Here is a 16,857-nt window from a genome sequence, read left to right as displayed (position 1 = left end):
TGAAATGTCCTCTTCCTCTTCACAGTGACCTTAATTCCTCTATAAGATTCTTAATTTATTTTTGTCTGCTAAATATCAGAGCTCTTTAGCAAACTGTAAATATTAGTCTTTTAAGAGGCCTGTAGTTTACCAGTTCAGATCCTTAGTTGTTATTTACTTCTCCGTCATCACTGATTTCAACTGGCTCTACTATGTCCTTTCTTGACATTTACTTTATTTCTTTTCAGTCCAAGTGTAATGTTTCCTTGAGTGTCACTAGTCAATGTATGGCATTATTCTTGTCCAAAATACAATTGAGACATTTTATTGTTTCTCCTTCAATAAATGAGAGATCACATTAATATCTATGTCTGACCCCTTTATAAGAAGTATTTTTCTCAAAATGTGTTAACCAGCAAATAAATTTAATGTTTTGTACCAGTGTATGGAATATTACTAAGTCATCAGAAGAAACAAAATTGAGTTATTTGTGGTGAGGTGGATGGACCTAGTCTGTCATACAGAGTGAAGTAAGTCAGAAAAAGAAAAACAAATACTGTATGCTAACACATATATATGGAATCTAAAACAAAAAAAGCGTTCTCATGAACCTAGGGGCAGGACAGGAATAAAGACACAGACCTACTAGAGAATGGACTTGAAGATATGGGGAGGGGGAAGGGTAAACTGGAATGAAGTGAGAGAGTGGCATGGACATATATACACTACCAAATGTAAAATAGATCGCTAGTGGGAAGCAGCCACATAGCACAGGGAGATCAGCTCCATGCTTTGTGACCACCTAGAGGGGAGGGAGAGGGAGGGTGGGAGGGAGACGCAAGAGGGAGGGGATATACGTATACGTATAGTTGATTCACCTTGTTATACAGCAGAAACTAACGAAACACTGTAAAGCAATTATACTCCAATAAAGACATTAAAAAGAAAAAAGAATCTTTAGAGCTATGTTTTGACAACAATCACTGCTTTAATGCCAAGGATACTCTCTTATTTCTCTATCTCAATAACCTCCTCTACTATTCATTCACCTATTATTCATTAATATTTAATAATTCCATGTTTTCCCAATTTTATTGAGATATAATTGACATGTAACATTGTATTAGTGTAAGATGTATAACACTATAATTTGATAAAAATCTATACTGTAAACTGACTACCAAAATGTTTACTTAATATCCATCACCTAATATAGTTACAATTTTTAATTGTGATGAGAACTTTTAAGATCTACTCTCTTAGCAACTTTAAAATACACAATACGGACTGTTAACTATAGTCATCATGCTGAACATTGTGCCTCCAGAACATATTTACCTTATAACTGGATGTGTGTACTTTGACTACCTTCACAAATTTCCCTCACCCTCCCACCATCCGCCTCTGACCACCAGCAATCTTTTCTCTGTTTCTAGGAGTTTTGGGGGTTTTCTTGATTATGTTTTGTTTATCCATATTCTACATAAAAATGAGAACATTCATTATTTTTCTTTCTCTGTTGACTTATTTCACTTAGCATAATATCCTCAATGTCTATCTACGTTTTTGCAAATGACAACCCTCTCTTTGTATGACCTAATAGCACTCCATTATATATATATATATATATATATATATATATATATATATATATATAATCACATTTTCTTTATCCATTCATCTGAGGATGGACACTTGGTTGTAAATAATGGTGTAATCAATGTGGGGCGGTGCAGATATCTCCTTGAGACAATGATTTTGGTTTTTAGGATACTTTCCCAGAAGTGAAATTACTAGATCATATGATTGTTTTATTTCTAACTTTTTGAGGAACTTCCATACTGTTTTCCACAGTGGCCAAACCAATTTACATTCCCACCAACAGTGCTTAAGGGTTCTCATTTCTCTACATCCTCACCAACATTTATTACCGTTTGTCTTTTGATAACAGCTATTCTAAGAGGTATGAGGTGATATGTCACTGTGGTTTTGATTTTTATGATAATTGATGTTCAACACCTTTTCATGTAACTGTTGGCCACTTGGGGTCTTCTTTGGAAAAATGTCTATTCAGTTCCTCTGCCCATTTTAAGGGATTTTTTTTGAGTTGTATGAGTTTTTAAATATATTTTGGATATTAACCCATTATCAAATATATAGTTTGCAAATATTTTATCCCATTTGGTTGGTTGCCTTTTCATTTTTTCAGTGCTTTCCTTTTCTGTGCAGTACCGGTTTAGTTTGATGTACTCCCACTTGTTTATTTTTGTTTTTCTTGCCTTTGCCTTTGGTGTCAAATCTGAAAAATATTTGCCCAGACCAATGCCAAGAAGCTTACCCTCTACTTCATCTTCTAGGATTTTTATAGTTTCAGGTGTTGTATTCAAATCTTTCAGCAATTTTTGAGTTGATTTTTTATACAGTGTAAGATAGTGGTCCAATTTCATTTCCTCTGCATGTGGCTGTCTAGTTTTTCCAACACCATTTATTAAAGAGACTATCTTTTTCTCATTGTATATTCTTGGTTCCTCTGTTACAAATTAATTGCCCATACATGCATAAGTTTATTTCTGGGCTGTCTGTTCTGCTTCATTGATCTATGTATCTGTTTTTATGCCAAGACCATACTGATTTGATTACTATCACTTTGTACTATAATTTGAAATCAGGAAGTTGACACTCCCAGCTTTGTTCTTCTTTCTCAAGATAGCTTTGACTGTTCATGAACTTTTGTGGTTCTATACAAATTCTAAGATTGTTTGTTCTGTTTCTGTGAGAAATACAACTGGAATTATGATAGGAATTGCATTAAATCTGTATATTGCTTTGGGTAGTATGGACATTTTAACAATATTAATTCTTTCCATCTATTAACATGGTACATCTTTCCATTTATTTGTGTATTTTTCAAATTTATTCATCAATGTCTTGTAGTTTTCAGTGTACCAACATTTTACATCTTTGGTTATATTTACTCCTAGGTATTTTATTCTTTTTGATGTAATTTTAAACAGGATTTAAAAAAAAATTCTCCTTCTGATAGTTGTTAGACACGTTGTTAGTGTATAGAAATGCAACCGAATTTATTTATTGGTTTTGTATCCTGCAACTTTATTGAATATTTTTTATTAGTTCTAACAGTATTTTCAGAGTATCTTTACAGTTTTCTATATATGATATTATTTTATCTACAAAGAGAGACAGTTTTTTTTTTCTTTTCAATTTGGATGCCTTTATTTCTTTTTCCTCCTATAGTCCCATCTTGGACCCTCTACATTGTCTTCTAACAATTAATCTGGTTCATTTATTATGACTTAAGAAAATAATTTTTCATACTGGAGGTAAATAATTGTCAGACTGTGAATTAATAAATTATGAATACCTCCCCCTTCTTCCATTCTCTTCACTTTGTACAAACTGCAAGCTCCTTAATTTCAGGAACAGTATCCTGTTCACTACAAGAAGTTTCAGAGAACCCTAAATGTAATAGGTGCTTATTAAAATGTGTTAATACGTGTTAATGACTTGTTTGTTGTGGCCAGACACCTATATCAAATAATGACTTCCTTAAGTAGAATTATATCCATCTTTATACTAATAAAACAAAATTTTAACAGCCCAGTTTTTTTAAAAAAATTAAAATAGTATGTTTAAAAATCATATTAATAACATATTTAAATCTTCTAAACTTTATGGAATATTTTGTTAATGTTTAAAACACATGATGTTATATTAGCTATTTTGCAGGATGCTGTCATTTTATCTGCTAATTTTTTATAATATGACAGATCTCCAAACTACATATTTATAGAAGCACTTTTGTGTACGTTTTTATGAGATTTTTAGAAATAATAAAGTTGAATTTTCTCTAATCGCTAATTAAAAAGTGAACAAAGACTAATGGATTGACTTTACTAGTTATTTATTTTGTCTTTCTAAGTTAACTTCTATAGAGGTGTAATTTTGTAATGTGTTGTGTCAGACAGATTGTACTTAAACTTTTATTTTTTTTAATTAAAAAAAAATAACTAAGTAGGTATGCCTCTGAAACCAACAGGTAGGACAAATGCATTTCTGAGTTATTAAAAAATATTATACCAATGTATCTATGGACATTTTCCAAGGCTTAGAAAAGTCTATTTGTTTTTAAGTATGTGGATACAGCAGTAAATAAGAGACTTTATGGTAATAATAATTTACTAGTCAAATTAGAAGATAAAGTGAAGCCAGGGAGTCTGATTCCTCCAACTCTGTTTTTTTCCCTCTAGATTCTTTGGCTATTCAGGGTCTTTTGTGTCTCCATACAAATTTTAAGATTTTTTGTTCTAGTTCTGTAAAAAATGCCATTGGTAATTTGATAGGGATTGCATTGAATCTGTAGATTGCTTTGGGCCACACAGTCATTTTTACAATATCGATTCTTTCAATCCAAGAGAATATGGTACTGGCACAAAAATAGGACTATAGATCAATGGAACAGGATAGAAAGCCCAGAGATAAACCCACACAGCTATGGTCAACTCATCTATGACAAAGGAGGCAAGGATATACAATGGAGAAAAGACAGCCTCTTCAATAAGTGGTGCTGGGAAAAATGGACAGCTACATGTAAAAGAACACTCACTAACACCATACACAAAAATAAACTCAAAATGGATTAGAGACCTAAATGTAAGGCCAGGCACTATAAAACTCTTAGAAGAAAACATAGGAAGAACACTCTTTGACATAAATCACAGCAAGATCTTTTTTGACCCACCTCCTACAGTAATGGAAATTAAAAAAAAATAAACAAATGGGACCTAATGAAACTTAAAAGCTTTTGCACAGCAAAGGAAACTATAAACAAGACAAAAAGACAACCCTCAGAAAGGGAGAAAATATTTGCAAATGAATCAATGGACAAAGGATTAATCTCCAAGATATATAAGCAGCACACGCAGCTCAATATTATAAAAAACAAACAGCCCAATCTAAAAATGGGCAGAAGACCTAAATAGACATCTCTCCAAAGAAGACATGCAGATGGCCAAGAAGCACATGAAAAGCTGCTCAACATCACTAATTATCAGAGAAATGCAAATCAAAACTACAGTGAGATATCACCTCACACCAGTCAGAATGGCCATCATCAGAAAATCTACAAACAACAAATGCTGGAGAGGGTGTGGAGAAAAGGGAACCCTCTTGCACTGTTGGTGGGAATGTAAATTGATGCAGCCACTATGGAGAACAGTATGGAGGTTCTTTAAAAAACTAAAAATGGAATTCCCATATAACCCAGCAATCCCACTATTGGGCATATACCCAGAGAAAACCATAATTCCAAAACACACATGCACCTCGATGTTCATTGCAGCACTATTTACAATAGCCAGGTCATGGAAGCAACCTAAAGGCCCATCGACAGACAAATGGATAAAGAAGATGTGGTACATATATACAATGGAATATTACTCAGCCATAAAAAGGAATGAAATTGGGTCATTTGTAGAGACGTGGATGGACCTAGAGACTATCATACAGAGTGAAGTAAGTCAGAAAGAGAAAAACAAATATCGTATATAACACATATATGTGGAATCTAGAAAAATAGTACAGATGAGCTAGCTTGCAAGGCAGAAATAGAGAACAAACGTATGGACACCAAGGGTGGAAAGCGGAGTCGGGGAGGTGGGATGAATTGGGAGATGGGGATTGACATATATACCTAATATGTATAAAACATATAACTAATGAGAACCTGCTATATTAAAAAAAATAAAATAAAATTCCAAAAAAGTAAATAAGAGCAAAAATAAAAGAAGATAAGGTGAGATATTAAGTCAGAAAGTATGAAAAATATCCTATGAAGATAGCAAAAGTTTGGAGCAAGTTGTTATTAAAATTCTTGTGAAAACACAAAACTTGTAAATATATTTTGATTCTTAAAAATTTTAAACATACATGTTAACATAAACAAAAATGTAAAAAGAACTGCCGATTGTTTGAAATGTGCTTAATTTACCAACTCATATTGAAATTGGCATTTATCTTAAATTATAAAATCAGTTATAGCTATAATTTTCTTTTGAAAGGAAGTGTATATGAAGGAAACATTTTGGAAGATTGCAGTAGATTCAAAAAACAGTTGTAAATTATATGTGATAACAATCGACCTTGGCCTATTGTCAATTCTCTAGCTACTTCATCTCCTGAAACAGAAATAAGGGCCAAGTGGTAAGTGTAAAATCACCTTTGAGAATTGAATGACAAGGTCACAAGGTTTACTATAGCTCACAATGTTTACCCATAAGTGAGCCTTTTGTATTCTCTACCAAGACTTAGTTTTGTTTTAGGTAAAAATTTAATGAGCTTGATTCCTTCATATCAGAGGTCTCAATTAGGGAATGAGAGAGTGGTATATGTCAGCAAGCACATTGACAGCAGCTGACATCAGAGACCAATTCAACAGGAAAACTACAATAGGCAGAAAAAAACAATCCCAAAACTAAACATATGGGGCCATTTCATGTAAATGGACCATTTCCATCAAATATTTTTATTCTGAACAGTAATGCCTGATAGAATAACTATTTTTCAGTAAGACATCATTTCAAATTATTGCACTTGATTTTGGGCAGGAGCACCTAAATATATCCCATTGATATTACTGTGAAGATAGGTATATATTTCCATCCCAATTAATGGAAAATTGTCTTATGACCCACCACTAACGATCTAAAAAATTCAGTTATCTAAATTAATTCATTTAGCTAAAAGCTCCAGAGAAGTGAAGTTTTACTAAATATTGAACAGAAATAAAATGATTCTTTTTTTCTTCAGATAATAAAACAATTGCTTTGAAAGGACAAGTTCCATCATGACAAGAACATAACTTTTGGCATCAGAATGGCTAGGTGTCAATTTTCAGCTTTGCCTGCCACATGTGATTTTAGACTTACCTTTAAACTTCAATTTTTGCAGATATGAAACGTAGATAACCATAACTATTTCACTGGGATCTTATGGGAATAAAGGGAATTGAATACAATGTCTGACCTCCATTAGTTGTACAAGTAATGTCAACTCCCTTTTTCTTTTCTTTGTTTCTTTCCTTCTTTCATTTTTCACCTAAAAATGTAAGGGAAACTGATTTTCCTCAAATAGAAAATAAGAGTAATTCACAATTACAGCCTATTCAAAAATCTGGGTGGCTCCTCTGTGAATTAAACCTATTTGACAATTCTAGAGTAAAAATATCAATCATTGACCATTAGAGCATTTATGGTAATTTTTCATTAAAAATGAAATTACACTGATATGCGAATTTCACATATTGGTTAGTGTACTCCTCTTCCACATTGTTTCCCTAATCTGCTTGTTGCTCTAAGTTTCCTAGAGAATACTACTAATCTAATTTATGCATTTTACAATGATTCCTAAGGTAAGATTTGGTCTCTTCCATTATTTATTTGTAAGGGGCTAATCAGGGTCAAAAGATAAAGGAGATGTATGGAGTGTGATCAGACACTGTTACAGAGAGATAAGAATGTTTTAGGTGTGTATTCTAAGGACAACCTGACCACAGTTTCAGGTGAGAGCTGGGTAAAGAATAAGAGTATGTAAACACTGTGAAAGTAGAGAAACATGAACATAAAAATGTTAAAGGGAAGGATGTTTTTAATTGCAACACATGCATACAACTTAAATATCAAAATGGGTCCTTAGGAAAACAAATCTAAATTTTAGCATGCAGCCCACTGGCCAATGTTTATTAAAAATCCATTAAGCATTCTGGAAAAACAGCTTTTTATTTTTCAATGTGTCTAAGCTTTAAACAATACAGGTCAAAAATAAGAAAAGAACAATGTTGATTTCAAAAGCTGGATTTCTTGTAGAAGTCAAATGAAAAAGGCATAAATGAGAGCTTAAAGCTTTCATATGGCAATAATTTTATAGATTTTTCTCAAATAGGATATACATAGAAATAGAGGGAATGACTTCACGTATTATTGAAGGTTATCACAGCAGAATATCACTGCTTTGCTCATTCCTGTCACATTTGTGTCTTATAAAGTAAAGAAAAAATAATAATCTCAACGTTACCAATCATCATTCTGCTTAGGTTAGTTCTTTATACCTTATACCAAACTGTCAAGACTCATGGGTAACTCTACAGATATGGATTCAGGATTCAGGATACTATGTTTTCTATTATTAACATTATAATAATTATGTGTATGATACATTTATTTTACTATGTATTTCTTTAAACTGCCACAAAAATGGGATCCTTAAGCCTCACAAAGAGTGTATACATTTTTTTTTTTTTGCCTGAGAGCATGGAGCTAGGATATTTCTTGGTAGTTCACATTTTAAAGTCATAATGATAGAAAAATATTTACAAGAATCATACAGCTCGTGCTAACTCTGTACTTCATACCTAAGTAACAAATGTAACCAGTTCCAGGGATTCATCATTGGATTCGGTGGAATCATGCAATTACCAGGTGTCAGGTCTCCCAGCACCCTTGCTAGTGTGACCACAGTCTATGGAAAAATAATATGATACACAGTTTAATCACATAATGCTGAATTGTATTATCTACAGGGATAATCCATGCTTTGTTTGGACATCAGCCCATAAATTGTTAAACAGCCCAGCACAATAAGACCCTTTTCAAAGAAATGCAACTTTGAAACATTTTTTGTGAGTTGCAAGATTATTTCAGCATGTACTTTTTCCTAGTTTTATTAGTAAATAATTGACATGGCAGGGCAAGAATAAAGACGTAGACATAGAGAATGGACTTGAGGACACGGTATGGAGAGGGGGAAGCTGGGGTGAAGTGAGAGTAGCATGGACATGTATACACTACCAAATGTAAAATAGCTAGTGAGAAGCAGCCGCATAGCACAGGGAGATCAGCTCAGTGCTTTGTGACCACCTAGAGGGGTGGGATAGGGAGGGTGGGAGGGAGACGCAAGAGGGAGGGTATATGAGGATATATGTGTGATATATAGCTGATTCACTTTGTTATACAGCAGAAACTAACACAGTATTGTGAAGCAATTATACTCCAATAAAGATCTATTAAAAATAAATAAATAAATAACGACATGCATCACTGTATAAGGTTAAAGTGTTCAGCATAATGGTTTGATTTACACATATTGTGAATAAAAAATATTTGTACTGAGGTATACATCACGTAAAATAAATCGCACAAATCTTTCTGTTTAGTGAATTGTTAAATTTGTAAATTTGGTGACTTTAAGATTTTAAAGTTGTAGACTTGGTAACTTTAATAATTGAATAATTGAACCCAAACAAGAAGCAGAACATTTCCGTTACCCAGGAACTTTTCTCTTGATTCCTCCCAGTCAATTCCTGCCATTCCCCAACACATCTAATGGAATCATTTCTGACTTCCACAATCAGCAAGAAATTTTGCATCTTCTTCAACACCATGCAGATGGAATCATACAATATATAATTGCTGTGCATATGTCTGACTGTTTCTGCAAAACAATGTTTTATGAGATTCACTCATATATCTCTGAAGGTTTTGTTTGTATATTTTTCCTTTTTTATTCCAGATCACAGTTATTGTATGAATAGACACAAATCTGCCAAAAGAGTTTTCTGACCTTGTTGTGCCTTTCATACTCCCACCAGCAATCCAGTTGCTCTAAATCTTTGCCAGTATTTAGTGTTGTCAGTGTTATTTCAGCTATGCTAATGGCATCTGTGTGGCTTTAGATTTGCATTTCTCTGATGACTCATTATGTTGAATGCTTTTTCTTTTGCTATTGGCTATGTGCTATTGAATATATCTTCTGTCTTGTGTCTGATATTTTGCTTGTTTTTACTGGGTTGATTGGTTTGCAGATTATGTAAGCATGCTTTACTTGTTCCAAAAATAACACTTTGTCAAATATACGTACTGTGAATATTTTCCATCTGTTGTTTGCATACCCATATTCTTAATGGTTATTTTAAAATATACATTATACAATTACTATTATTTTAAATTAATAAGCTTTATTTTTAAGATCAGTTAAAGGTTTAAGGAAAATTTCAGTGGATAGTACACAATTTCCATATATCTGCTCATCTCCAATGTTCATGTGAAGGGCTATTTCTTACCCTCTCTTTTGCCTCCAGAAGCTCTTAGATATAAAGAGAAGACATCTTTGTCTAGGCTTTGTAGACATGACCACGTGATCATTCTCTCAATTCAATTATACATGTACGAAGATTTAGATTCGGGCTTCCTTGGTGGTGCAGTGGTTGAGAGTCTGCTTGCCGATGCAGCAAACACGGGTTCGTGCCCCAGTCCGGGAAGATCCCACATGCCGCCGAGCGGCTGGGCCCGTGAGCCATGGCCGCTGAGCCTGCGCGTCCGGAGCCTGTGCTTCGCGACGGGAGAGGCCACAACAGTGAGAGGCCCGCATACGCAAAAACCCCAAAAGATTTAGATTCAAGTTGGAATTCAGGATGATCCACTCCAATGTGGGCCCAACTGATATAGCTTAACTACATATTTTCATTTGGGTAAGCAATGTATACTTGACGGTTAATCAATTTTTTTCTGTTATGTTATTTATCTAGTTAAGTATGCTCTTTTCATAGAAAATCTTAGATAGGAATAAAAATAAATATTGGGACTCAGACATGAAAACGATCTCTCTGGCCCTTGCCAATCAAATTATACAGAGGATCCTGATTGGCTGGAAACTCATGCAAATTGATGTACTTGAATTTAATAGAGATATTGTAAATTCTCTCTTTCACATTAAAAAAATTGTACATGTACAAGAAGAGAGGAATCAGCCTTGGCAGCCTCCACATATAAAATCCATCAGTGTTAAAGCTGATTAAAACTTTAATATAAGCCAAAATTGTGATGAGTCTATTAAAAATGCTATAATAATCATAAGGTTATGAATAAAGTATAATTTCAGTACATAGAATTCTGTAGGCACATTTTATTCTTAAATGATCAAAATAGATATAGACAATTTGTCTCATTATTTATAGTATATTATTTATATTAATTTTAAAAGAATATGTGCTTGACAGTAGTCATGAAGACAAGGGAATGGAGATTTTTCTTTCTTGGCAACTAAAGGGATGTTTATGTACAACACTATTTGGTGATACAAAAGAGCTTGACCTTCTAACACAGATAATAGGCTATTTAAGAGTTACTGTGTTTTCCTTCACTGTAGGTGTCCAACTTCCCCTGAAGCATGGTGTAAGAGAAATTTCTTAATTGGAAAAATTATTTAAGAAAAATGATTGTAAGATTTCCTCAATCTTTAATTTTCTTTACATTGTTTTGAAACAGTATACCAGGAAAAATTGACATCCCTATTTGCCACTTACATCTGCAGACTTTTTTAGAGGTAGTATATTGTCATTGTATTTGCAATAATTTACAGAAGAATGAAATTATAGTCAAAAGAACATTATTAACTATTTTAATAACAACTTAATCTTAGCAGATCCCCTTGCATCATGCAAATTTTGATTCACCACAGATATCAGAACAGATATTGTCACAAGTCCTTTTACCAAATAAGATAATCCAGGTTCTTGTTGTAAAATACTGCATGATAAAATCTTTCTTTTTGAATGGCTAACTGGATGAGAATATCATAATTCATTTCTAGCTTTAGAAATATAGTTTCCTTATCTATTCTTCAGTTTAAGAAAATGTATCTAGGATAACATGCTCTGAGGAATCATAGTCTAAGATTGCTCTTTTGAGATCAATTGCATCATCATCATTAGAGTCTGGAGTGCTGTTCACTGTCTCTTTGCATTCATCTTTTGATTTGTCTAATTGTGAAAGGTCCTCATCTACAAACTTCGTTTTTAACATTGTGTACAGAAAATGAAAAATTTTAAGTTGTGTTCAATGAAAGCTAAGAATGCACTATGCATTTACAGTGTCTCCAGATTCCTTTTATATCTTCTCAAAAGATCATACAATAGTTCAGCCCACACCATGTAAAACTGAAAAATGATGATTTATTCAGTATGGCATGATCCTTCCAGAAGATTCCAACATTCTTCCATTTTCTTCTTATTTAGTCTTTTATGGCATAATTGATAGTAAATGATAAGTAGTAATGAATAAGAATGAAATACTTCCTAGAATGATTTCTAATACCAAACTATTTCAAGATACAGGCAAAATAAAATGACTATGTGTGATCACATAATGTTTTAAAATTGGTACAAGAATTGAGTGGACTAGTATGGCAATTGTAAGCTAAAATAAGCTTTTTTTTTTTTTTGTGGTACGCGGGCGTCTCACTGTTGTGGCCTCTCCCGTTGCGGAGCACAGGCTCCGGACGCGCAGGTTCAGCGGCCATGGCTCACGGGGCCCAGCCGCTCCGCGGCATGTGGGATCTTCCCGGACCAGGACACGAACCCGTGTCCCCTGCATCGGCAGGCGGACTCTCAACCACTGTGCCACCAGGGAAGCCCAATACTCATATTTTTAAAAGTGGGTATGGGAGGTATCAAGTGCTCACTGGTCCATAAAAGGTCTGAAAGTTAGCCAGAAATACACGTCCATGTTCTTGCCTAGGACTTAATCTGAGTCTCTGAAAATGGTTCCCCATGGTTCATCGGATCTATCTTCTGGGATCTTGGGTTTACCGTCTTAAGTAATTTCTCCATTTCTGTAAGAAATGACCTATGTTTACAACTGTGTAGTTTTCTCCAACCTGATTTCTACTCTAGAAGGTTGAGTCCCAAAGTCTCTGCAGGTGGAACTGCAGCTGTCCCTTTTAAACCAAGCTGATCAAATACCTTTAAAAACTTTGTCACCTTTGTATGTATCAAATTATAATCCTCTCTGATAGACAAAAGTCACAGGAATGTTTCTTTTCAAGATAGGCTTTTCTACAACTTGGGCTGAGTGTCAGAATGCTGTATTTAATATACTTTGAAGCATTTTTTCTAGTTCAAAGTGTCTACAAAACATGTCATTAAAATCCAGAGAGGTCTTTATGCCTGGTAGAGAGGGTCTTAGAGACACATCCTTAAGAATCTTTCAGTTTCCACTAGGAAAGCACACTTATCTTTCTGAAGTCTCAATAAAGGGATTTAAAGCCACAGAGTTTCACCCTGTGACCATGCTATTCTAGTAGACCCTGGACTGGATGTTTTCCCTGAGTCCAGAAAATTTTCCCGGTAGAAGAAACCAAGGATGACCAAGAGTTTTATTTTAGAAACCAGCAAGTCTTTGCTCCTTTATATATATCCTCTGAATTCTACTTGAAAATGTAAAATCCACTTTATTTTTCCTCACCTCTCTTCAGCCATGTTTTATCACATGCAGCTACGAGAAGTATTTTGGCCTTTTCCACACGCTACCTGAAATTTCCTTAGCCAAACACATAGGTCCCTTATGTATATTTTTGCTCTACCTCATTGCTGCAAACAACAGTGATTTCAAAATTTCCTCTGCTATATAGCAGAGGTTATTTTTTTTTCCAGCTTTCAATACCAATTTCCTCACTGTCCTTCAAGCTCTCATTCACAATTTCCACTAACAACAAGGATAGTTAGGGGGAAAAGTCTTCAGATTAGGAAATTGGTTTATTTACTCATTCACCAATTAGGTTTTGAGGGTTTTTCATCTACGAAGCCCCACAGGAAGTGCTGTAGGGAATTAATGTACTATGCCTGGGTCCTAAACACCTAAATTAACATAACAAGAGGTAGAAAATGATAAGTGCTGAATTAAAAGATGTACAGATAAAGTTCTAAGGGATTTCAGAGGAGAGAGTTTTTTTTCTTTTTTGTTTTCTGGCTCAATCTGGGCTACAAAGATCAGGGGACAAGCATAGCAAGTCAGTAGGGAATTCCTGTAAACAAAGACGCAGAAGTGTGTTTGGGAAACAGTGAGTGTAACTTTGGGTGAATCATAGGCATGGGAGGTAGGAATGGGAAATAATGCTGTAAAGAAATGGATTCAGGGCTTTGAATGTCAAGCTAATGATTTAAGGATATTTTTCCTATAAGAAATGGAAAAGCATTATGGTTGTTATTTTTTTTTATTTTTATTTTTTGCGGTACGCGGGCCTCTCACTGTCGTGGCCTCTCCCGTTGCGGAGCACAGGCTCCGGACGCGCAGGCTCCGCGGCCATGGCTCACGGGCCCAGCCATTCCACGGCATGTGGGATCTTCCCGGACCGGGACACGAACCCGTGTCCCCTGCATCGGCAGACGGACTCTCAGCCACTGCGCCACCAGGGAAACCCCATGGTTGTTATTTTTATTACTTTTAACTTGGTTTTCTGAAGATTAACCTGGAAGCACAGGAGGAGAAGCAATAGACCATCTTTCGGAGCTCTGGCTTTATTTCAGGAGCGGTGTGTGAGGGCCCCTACAAGAACACTGACAGTGGGGATGGAGAGGATGAAGCAGATGAGGTAGAACATTAATCAAGTTCTCACTGTAATTCATTATCTCTTTTTCTCACTCTATTATTATCTCTCTATCCATATAAATGAGCAATTCCTCATGTATACTTTTGCTAGAACTAATAGCAAACATTCTCATGATGATTACAATGTATTTGATAACTCCAACTATCTGTTGAAGAAAAATGTAAATATAAGAGTTAGTTTCAGAATACTCTTTACATCTGAAAGGCTACTTTAGTTAAAAGGATTTGTCAGTTAGTTTCCAGTTATTCAGCTGCTAATAACTGGATTTCTGGAGAGAGCAGCATTCAGATCAAGGAGATGGTGGTTGAAGTCTTCTAGAAAACCCTGCTGCTTCTTGTTGACTAGAATCAAGATACAATTAATCGTGCTCTTGACTTCTCCTTCAATGGCACTGTCACTCCCAGTGACTTAAATGTAAGTAATGTAAGGTCAGCTGAGACAGTTTTGAACTTAGATTCCTTTCGCTTTGGAAATATCCAAAGGCTAAAAGCGTCTTAATTTATTTTAAATGTCTTAAAAAGAAAATGCATTTATTCAAATGACTTCCTCTTTATTTCTAGTTCTTCCTTACTTGTAATTTTCTCACTTAAAGAAAAGGGACTTTTCTTTCTTTCTTTCTTTTCTTGGCACCCTATCTAGCAATAGAAAGTTCATTAATCTATCAATTCATTGGCTTTTGCTTTGACTCCCTCCATGTATTACAATCAATACCTGAAAAATTGATCATTCACCTTTATCATCCTGATTTAAAGCTTTATTCTCAATATTCTGCCATGAAATGCTGTGTATATAACTTCTGAGGGTAGCAGAATATCTCCCCAGTATTTGGTCTGACACTAAAGTAGAAACAGCAATACATTTAGTTTACGTTGTACAAAGAAAATAATATAGCAATGAAATCATAAAATACAAAAAAGATTGAATACTTTTTTTTTCTAATGAGTTGCCATGAATTAAATAACTTGAAAGAGGCAGGGACAATTTCTTTTCAGGACAGAATATCCAATGCTTTTTAAAAATAACCTGAATTTATTTGGAAAGATAAGCATGAGTTAACCACATTTTATTTTTTAAGAACCATTAAGAATGAATGTTATTTATTAACCAGGTAGGTGATCCTAGAATATTTCTTTCAAAATTATTTTTCATCTCTTTGAAAAGAGTGTGCTCTCTAAATATTCTTTTATATTCCTTTCTTACTCGAGACATCGGATTATCTGAAATCAGGTTTCATGTTTAAATTACCCCAAATATGTTTGAGACTAAAAACAATGTGGACAATACACTACCAGTATTCTGAGTGAAAAACAAAGGAGAAAAACATGAAAATCCATGAAGTCCTGGAAATAATCCTAAATGATATTTAAAGAATGATAGAATTTGGAAAATAAAGTCAGCACTGATGCTTACTTGGCTAAGGATCTGAAGCTTGGAAATAAGAAATAAAAATGATCTAAGCCAAGTCACAAAGTATCTAAAACTAAATGAAAGAGTACAAGCATGTGTAAGTGACATTTTTTGATGGGTGACATTTCAAGAAAAGTAGAAATGCACACCCTTTTTAAAAATGTGAGATAGATAAAATGTTTAAGATTTAATTACTCTTGAGAAGTACAGGGTACAGTCACCCTGACTTGCCCTAAGACTATACATGATTTTTCCCCCATCGCTCAGTTAAGCATAAATTCATAGATATCATGGTTAAGAGAGTTTGAGATGAGATGCTGGTTGCCTGCACTTAGTCCTGCCACTTCTTATCTGGACCATCTGCTGTCACCTCAAAAAGCCAAGACTGTATAATCTTGGTAAACATACAAACCATTCCTGCATTTAATTTCAGTTGGAAGGAGGATCCCATTATGGGTATTGATTTTGAAGTGTCACTACCTTCTTTTGATGAATTTTCAGCTACTGACTGCCTTTCCATGAACACAATATTAAGTCTTAAAAGTGTTTACTCCAAACTTCTTACATACATGCTTAATAAGGCTCATGGTCTTAGAAGTTAATCCAATTTGCATGAAAGTCTGCCTATGGGTCTTACTCACATTTTAGATTCAAGTAGCATTTGTCATCAGTAGACTCAGTTGTGCTGGAGCTGGCACAGGGTTCATGACAAGCAGAGGTAAGAATCTCTGCCTGCTGAGACCAGAGGTGAGAGTGCAGAGCTCCTAAAAACTGTCTTAGCTAAAGACTGGATTGTATTGACCCGTGGAGACAGGTATGTGTCCTTGCAGTTGGGTCTATAGGTCCGTATATATATTGGGACATGTTGGGTAGGGATGCAGAAAGCCAAAAGACATGATGTAATTGCAGCTGTAAGAAAGGACGCTTATAGAGGTGGTACCTTTCCCCAAATCTTTAGCTGCACATTTTACTGTACTCATTTTTTTTTTTTTTTTTTTTTTTTTTTTTTTTTTT

This window comes from Aethalodelphis obliquidens, unplaced genomic scaffold (genome assembly GCF_003676395.1).
Source record: "Aethalodelphis obliquidens isolate GAN/ISIS:26980383/991018 unplaced genomic scaffold, ASM367639v1 scaffold35, whole genome shotgun sequence".
Lineage (NCBI taxonomy): Eukaryota > Metazoa > Chordata > Mammalia > Artiodactyla > Delphinidae > Aethalodelphis > Aethalodelphis obliquidens.
The sequence above is the reverse complement of the archived record's forward strand: the minus strand, read 5'-3'. Positions refer to the sequence as shown.